A 6,730-nucleotide genomic window follows, 5' to 3' on the forward strand; every position below is an offset into this window, starting at 1 on the left:
TCACAGGAGTGTAGTCTCTGCTATCCCACCTTTGGGAGTGAAGCCCCCCAGCCTGGCCTCAGAGGACACAGCCACAACTGGAAGAGGACCCAGACTTCAGACTCCAGGTGAAGCAACATTGTTTTTGCCAATTTAACAAATAGTTTAACATTCTCAAAGAGAGAATATTTACCAATATAACTATTGGATTAAAAAACTGGATCGGCAGACCTGTATTTTTCCCTGCGCTAATAATCCAACTGACTATAAAGGAAGCTCGGCTAACAACGTACACCACACTCGCAGAATAAGCCCACAGCCCAGTTATGCTTGACTAAAATATTTTTTACAAGGAGGTGTAATTCATTGTTTAGAATCACTGAAATGTGTTTTATAACTTATTCCTCACCCCAGAGGAGTGGCCGTGCTGCTTATCCAGGGGCTGCTGAAGGCGTAGCGAATCCGCTCTAGATACGGAAGTGATGAACATAAAGACGTGAAAAATTTTGTCAAGTTTTTCAGTATGTTTATATCACGCAGGAATTCCCTACATATATGTCACATTAGCCTGGTATTTCCTATTTATGCTTTTAGTTTCACTTCCCTAATTTCAATCCATTCAAATAACTCCGTCTCAGACTTTGTTTTTTCCTTCGAAAACCCACTGCCATATGGAGGAAACATTAAAATTATTGGATCCAAGGTAAAAACAAAAGCAGCTTAGCATTGGCGCAAGAGGCTTAAATCGAGACAATTAAACCTAAGTTAAACTGAAAGTAAAAATTACAAATAATCCATTTTGGCCAGTAGATGTATACCATATACCATGCAGAAAACCGTTACCATCCATAGTGGAAACACACAGCCTTCAAAAAAATATCACCGTCTTCAAAAAATTATCCCCATCTTCAGAAATACTGAAATAAACTTCCAAGAGAAATCTGTGTGCTAAGTGTACAAGAAAAATCTCTAGCAGGAATATTTTTGAGAAGAGGCTGCCTGCCACAGTTCCGCCAGAGGAACGTGCACTGCCACGCACCCAAGTGATTTTCTCTGACCACCATTTTGTGAAGAAGGCCATGTGGTGTTTTCAGTATGGACGGGACCCAGGATAATCCTTCTGCAGCTCAGCTTTCCTCTTCTGTTTGTTATTTTAACGCTGTGGTTTATACTTAGTGCTGCTGTGAGTGACAGCGACTATGACCAGCCACCTGTGTATCTCCCAGATAACGATGGTTGGCCTGACTAACCATCGTGGCATTGGGATATTTGGGAGCAGCCTTTAGTTGCCCAGTTTTTAACAGAATAGTTGAAAATGAGACTGCTATACTTGGTGGCTGTGGTATGAATTAAATCTATTCCACATGTAAAAATCTTGTCAGTGGTCATCTACAGGAATAAACCTAGCCTCTCAAGCATGCCAAATTTTTAAAATATAATTGGTAATGTTACCAATTGGATGACACCAATCCGTGGTCCTTTACTACAGACTTCCACACTGCTTCCTAAAGACCACTAAGTGTTAATTATCAACACCGACCCGCAGGTTCTAACCAAAATTTTGGCAGGCACCTCTGTGAGTTTCTGTGACAATGAGCAACAGCTAACAGGGAGGGGAAAGAAACCAAAAAAAACCCCCAAGCTGCTCTCAGGGGCAGACGGTGAGATGATGGAACAAATTGCCCAAAGTTACAATGAATGGGGTAGGTTATAGTTATTACTCTCTAATTTGTTAGCCCTATCCTATCTCTTTTTAGAGATTGGATGTTGCCAAGGCCGGCAAGACATGAGGGCAAACGCCTGCTTCTTTCTATGCCTCCACTCAATACGCAGCTACTGCCTTGAAGCTGTGTTAAAAAAAAAAGGAAGAAATAGGTGTTTGCACCCACACAAATGAATGTGAAGGGCTGGAACGTGTCCATCCAAACCGTGCCCTCTGGCTTGCGCTACCTGCGGGAAGGCTGGCCTTCCTTGTAGGGCTGAGGGGATCATCTCAGGCTCTTCAGTGTCTTCAGGGACCTGTAACTCAAGGAGGCAGCAGGGCCATGTAACAGCATGCCCGTGACTGGAGGGTCAGCACAGAACAGTGGTCCTGCCAAAGCTGGGTTCTGACAGTACTCCTCTTATGCTCTCTCCTATGGTTTTCATCCCATTAACAAGAACAAACTTCTTCAACATCAGCTTCTGCATTGTGACATTCTAGAAATGGAAATACCAATTTCCACCAAGGAATATCAATAAATCCTTGATATTCCCAATAAATTTACCAAAACCCAACCAAAATATTCAATAAATCCTTTGCACCAATAAAATGATTTTAACAGAATTTAAACTTTGCACCACCTTAAGTTTTGACATTATCCCAATTCTTTTTCCTTTTCATTCCAGCCAACTCAGATATTCCTTTGGAGCTCAACTGTGGTAAATAGAGCTCTTTTACTGACGCCTGTAAACTTCCTAAGAGCATATTTATTTGTTCTTCCATGAACTTCTTTTGGTGTGACTGGCCCTGACAGATGGATTTCTGCTATGTACCGTAAATGAACTAGTTACCTTGCAGCTTTCTCTGTATTTGCTCAGGCTGTGAGATTCAAAGTTGATTAAAAGTGCAAGAGGGAGTATTTGTCTCTGCTGTCAACTATTTGCAGCTCTAGAATTCTAATATTTTTCATGCAGTTTCTGTTTCCTATTTATCCCCTTTTTCTTTGGCAGGGTTTTCATTGAGGACTCCAGGGCTACAATTTTCCCTTCCCCACCTTGCACAGAGACACAGCCCATCAGACTGTCTCTGTCTGTAGGAGCTCCTGCTGGATATTTGTTTGTTTGGACATCGTGCACTGGGACTTGTCATGCAGCATGCAGAAGCGTATTTCTGCATCAAATTACATGGGAGAAGGCTTGCCCAGGTTATTTCACCAGCAGTCCTCTGAAGTGTTTAATATCTTCATCAGTGACATAGGGGGATCGAGCGCACCCTCAGCAAGTTTGCAGATGACACCAAGCTGAGTGGTGCAGCTGACACACCTGAGGGATGGGAAGCCATCCAGGGGGACCTGGACAAGCTCAAGGAATAGGCCTGTGTGAACCTCATGAGGTTCAACAAGGCCAAGTGCAGGGTCCTGCACCTGGGTCAGGGCAACCTCCAGTATCAGTACAGGCTGGGGGAGGAAGGGATCGAGAGCAGCCCTGCTGAGAAGGACTTGGGGGCACTGGTGGATGAAAAGCTGGACATGAGTCGGCAATGGAAGGAACAATCCCATGCACCAGTACAGGTTAGGGGCTGACCTGCTGGAAAGGAGCTCCATGGAGAAGGACCTTGGAGTCTTGGTAGCCAATGTTATCCATGGGACAGCAACGTGCCCTGGTGGCCAAGAGGGCCAACGGTATCCTGGGGGGCATTAAGAAGAGTGTGACCAGCAGGTCGAGAGAGGTTATCCTCCCCCACTACTCTGTGCTGGTGAGGCCTCATCTGGAGTATTGTGTCCAGTTCTGGGCTCCCCAGTTCAAGAGAGACAGGGAACTTTTGGAAAGAGTCCAGCGGAGGGCTACGAGGATGATTAAGGGACTGGAACATCTCTCATATGAGGAAAGGCTGAGAGACCTGGGGCTGTTTAGTCTGGAGAAGAGAAGGCTGAGAGGGGACCTTATCAATGTCTATAAATATCTGACGGGTGGCTGTCAGGAGGATGGAGCCCGTCTCTTTTCAGTAGTGCCCAATGGTAGGACGAGGGGCAATGGGCACAAACTGCAGCACAGGAAGTTCTACCTCAACATGAGGAAACACTTCTTTTACTGTGAGGGTGACGGAGCACTGGGACAGGCTGCCCAGAGAGGTTGTGGAGTCTCCTTCTCTGGAGACCTTCAAAACCCGACTGGAGACATTCCTGTGCAACCTGCCCTAGGTGATCCTGCCTTGGCAGGGTGGTTGGACCAGATGATCTTCAGAGGTCCCTTCCAACCCCAAACATTCTGTGATTCTGTAATGTGCGCCCGCAGCCCAGAAGGCCAACTGTCTTCTGGGCTGCATCCGAAGCAGCGTGGCCAGCAGGTCGAGGGAGGGGATTCTGCCCCTCTACTCCACTCTGCTGAGACCCCACCTGGAGTCCTGCATCCAGCTCTGGAGCGCTCAGCACAGGAAAGACATGGCCCTGTTGGAGTGGCTCTAGAGGAGGGACACAAAAATGGTCAGAGGGATGGAACACCTCTCCTGTGAGGATAAGCTGAGCGAATTGGGGCTGTTCAGCCTGGAGAAGAGAAGACTCCGGGGAGACCTTCTTGCAGCCTTCCAGTACTTAAAGGGGGCTTCTAAGAAAGATGGGGACAGACTTTTTAGCAGACCCTGTTGTGATAGGACAAGGCGTAATGGTTTAAACTAAAAGAGGGCACATTTAGACTAGATAAAAGGGTGGTGAAACACTGGCACAGGTTGCCCAGAGAGGTGGTAGATGCCCCATCCCTGGCAACATTCCAGGTCAGGTTGGACAGGGCTCTGAGCAACCTGGTCTAGTTGAAGATGTCCCTGCTCACTGCAGGGGGGTTGGACTAGATGACCTTTAAAGGTCCCTTCCAACCCAAACTATTCTACGAGTGGGACAGGAGATGGGTGTCCTGTCCAACAAAACACCAAGATTGCAAGTTCTGTGTCATTCTGTGCAGCAACGGTCTTCATAAACCTCTGTCATAAACCTCTTCATAAACCCATTTCGAAAGACAGAAAGATAGACACATTAGCCTGCCCTGATTTCAGCTGGGCTAGCGTAAATTTTCTTCACAGAAGCTCGTGTGAGGCATGTTTTAGATTTGAGATGAGAAAATGTTGATAATGTGCTGATGTTTTGAGTTGTTACTAAGCCGTCAAGGACTGTCTGGCTTCTCGTGCTGCCCCACCAGTGAGCAGGCTGGGGGTGCATGGGGAGCTGGGAGGGGACACAGCCAGGACAGCTGACCCAGGCTGGCCACAGGGATAGTCCATACCATACGGCATCATGCTCAGTATATAAAGCTGGGGTGAAGAAGAAGGAAGGGGTGGAGGCATGTTCAGAGTTATGGCATCTGCCTTTCCATGTAACCGCTATGCATGATGCAGCCCTGCTTCCCTGGAGATGGCTGAACACCTGCCTGCCCATGGGGAGTGGTGAATGAATCCTTGTTTCGCTTTGCTTGTGTGTGTGGCTTCTGCTTTCCCTATTAAACTGCCTTTATCTCAAACTATGAATTTCGTCACTTTTACTCTTCCGATTCTCTCCCCCGTCCCACCGTGGGGGAGTGAGCGAGTGGCTGTGTGGGCCTTAGTTGCCGGCTGGGGCTAAACCACAACATAACCCTAAAATAATTCACTGGCCAAGAAAATCTCTGGGGACTGAGAGTCACATTCCTCATCTACTGAAGCCTGTCTGCCTGTCTTGCCCTCTTCAGAAATCCTGCTCCTGGTCTAAGACCTCTCTCTCACAAAAAAAAAACCCCAAACCAAAAAACAACCTTGAAGCTGGTAACAGACTGACAGAAGAGACTTAGTTTTAATAAATGAGTATTTTCCTGGTATGTTAATCAATTCTTTGTTGGTGCTTTGCGCCCCTTGGTCTAGATATTGTCCTTCTTGAAGGGAGGGAAGCTTCTTTCTTTGTCTCTGCAATTTTTGTCCAGAGTTACTACAGTCACCTAGTTTTCGGGGATAAACGGTAAATTTAAGGCCACCTGCTGCTTCCCTTCGCCTTGCCCTCCACCTGCCTCAGGGCTGCACTGATCTGACTTCATACAGCAGGAGAACACGCATGATTGTGTGATTTATCTCTGTTGCTGTCACTGTGGGCTGGAGACAGCAGGAAAAGGGTGACAGAATATTTTTTCTCGGCTGTCTCGCTAGCCTTGCTGCAGTGGGCAGAGACGAGCAGTTTCCAGGGGAAGAATGGGTAGGACTCCTTGTGGGAACCTGCAGAAAGAAGTAGGAAACAGGTCTGACCTTCTGATTTCTCCTTTTTGTATCTCCTAAGCAAGGCTGGAGAAGATACGCCACAGCCCTACTGCTTCTTGTAACCTTGGGCCATGAAGGGAGAGAAGGGGCCCCACCACCAGTCCACCGGCTTCCACTGCAGTATCTCAGAGCGGCTTATTCTTATTGCACGCAACAGGCGGGAGGAGAACATGGCACCCCTGGCTTCACCATCCTCCAGTGAACGAGAAGCTTGCTTGTCTTCAGCAACGGTGACAGGAAGCAGAGGCCGGACTGCGTATGTGCGTGTGCCTGCCCCACGGGGAGGTCACCATGTGCACTTCTTCCTGGCGTCATCGTGGCAGAGTCAGTTTTTCTATTTTACATACCTCAACTGAACAGGTAATTGTGACCAAATCAAAAGATAGTCATGGAAAGTTGGGAAAAATATCAGGAAGAATGTATTCTCTATTATAATAATTCCCTCAAAATAGATGTGGTGGGTTGACCTTGGCTGGACACTAGGTACCACCACGCCGCAATATCACTCCCCTCCTCAGCAGGACAAGGAGGGGAGAAATTAAGATGGAAAAAGACCCACATGGGTCAAATAAAGGCGGTTTAATAAAGCAAAATCAAAGGCCACAGACAGAGCCAAAGGAAAACAAGAGATTTATTCTCTACTTCCCATCAGCAGGTGATGTCCAGCCACTTAAGCAGGGCTTCGGTACGCATAGCAGTTGCTCCAGAAGACAGTTGTAAAAAACCAAACACCCCGCCGGCTCCTCCTTTCTCAGCTTTTATTGCTGTGCTGACAACACA

The sequence above is a fragment of the Phaethon aethereus genome, assembly GCF_964289735.1.
Source record: "Phaethon aethereus genome assembly, chromosome: 1".
In the NCBI taxonomy this organism is placed as follows: Eukaryota; Metazoa; Chordata; class Aves; order Phaethontiformes; family Phaethontidae; genus Phaethon; species Phaethon aethereus.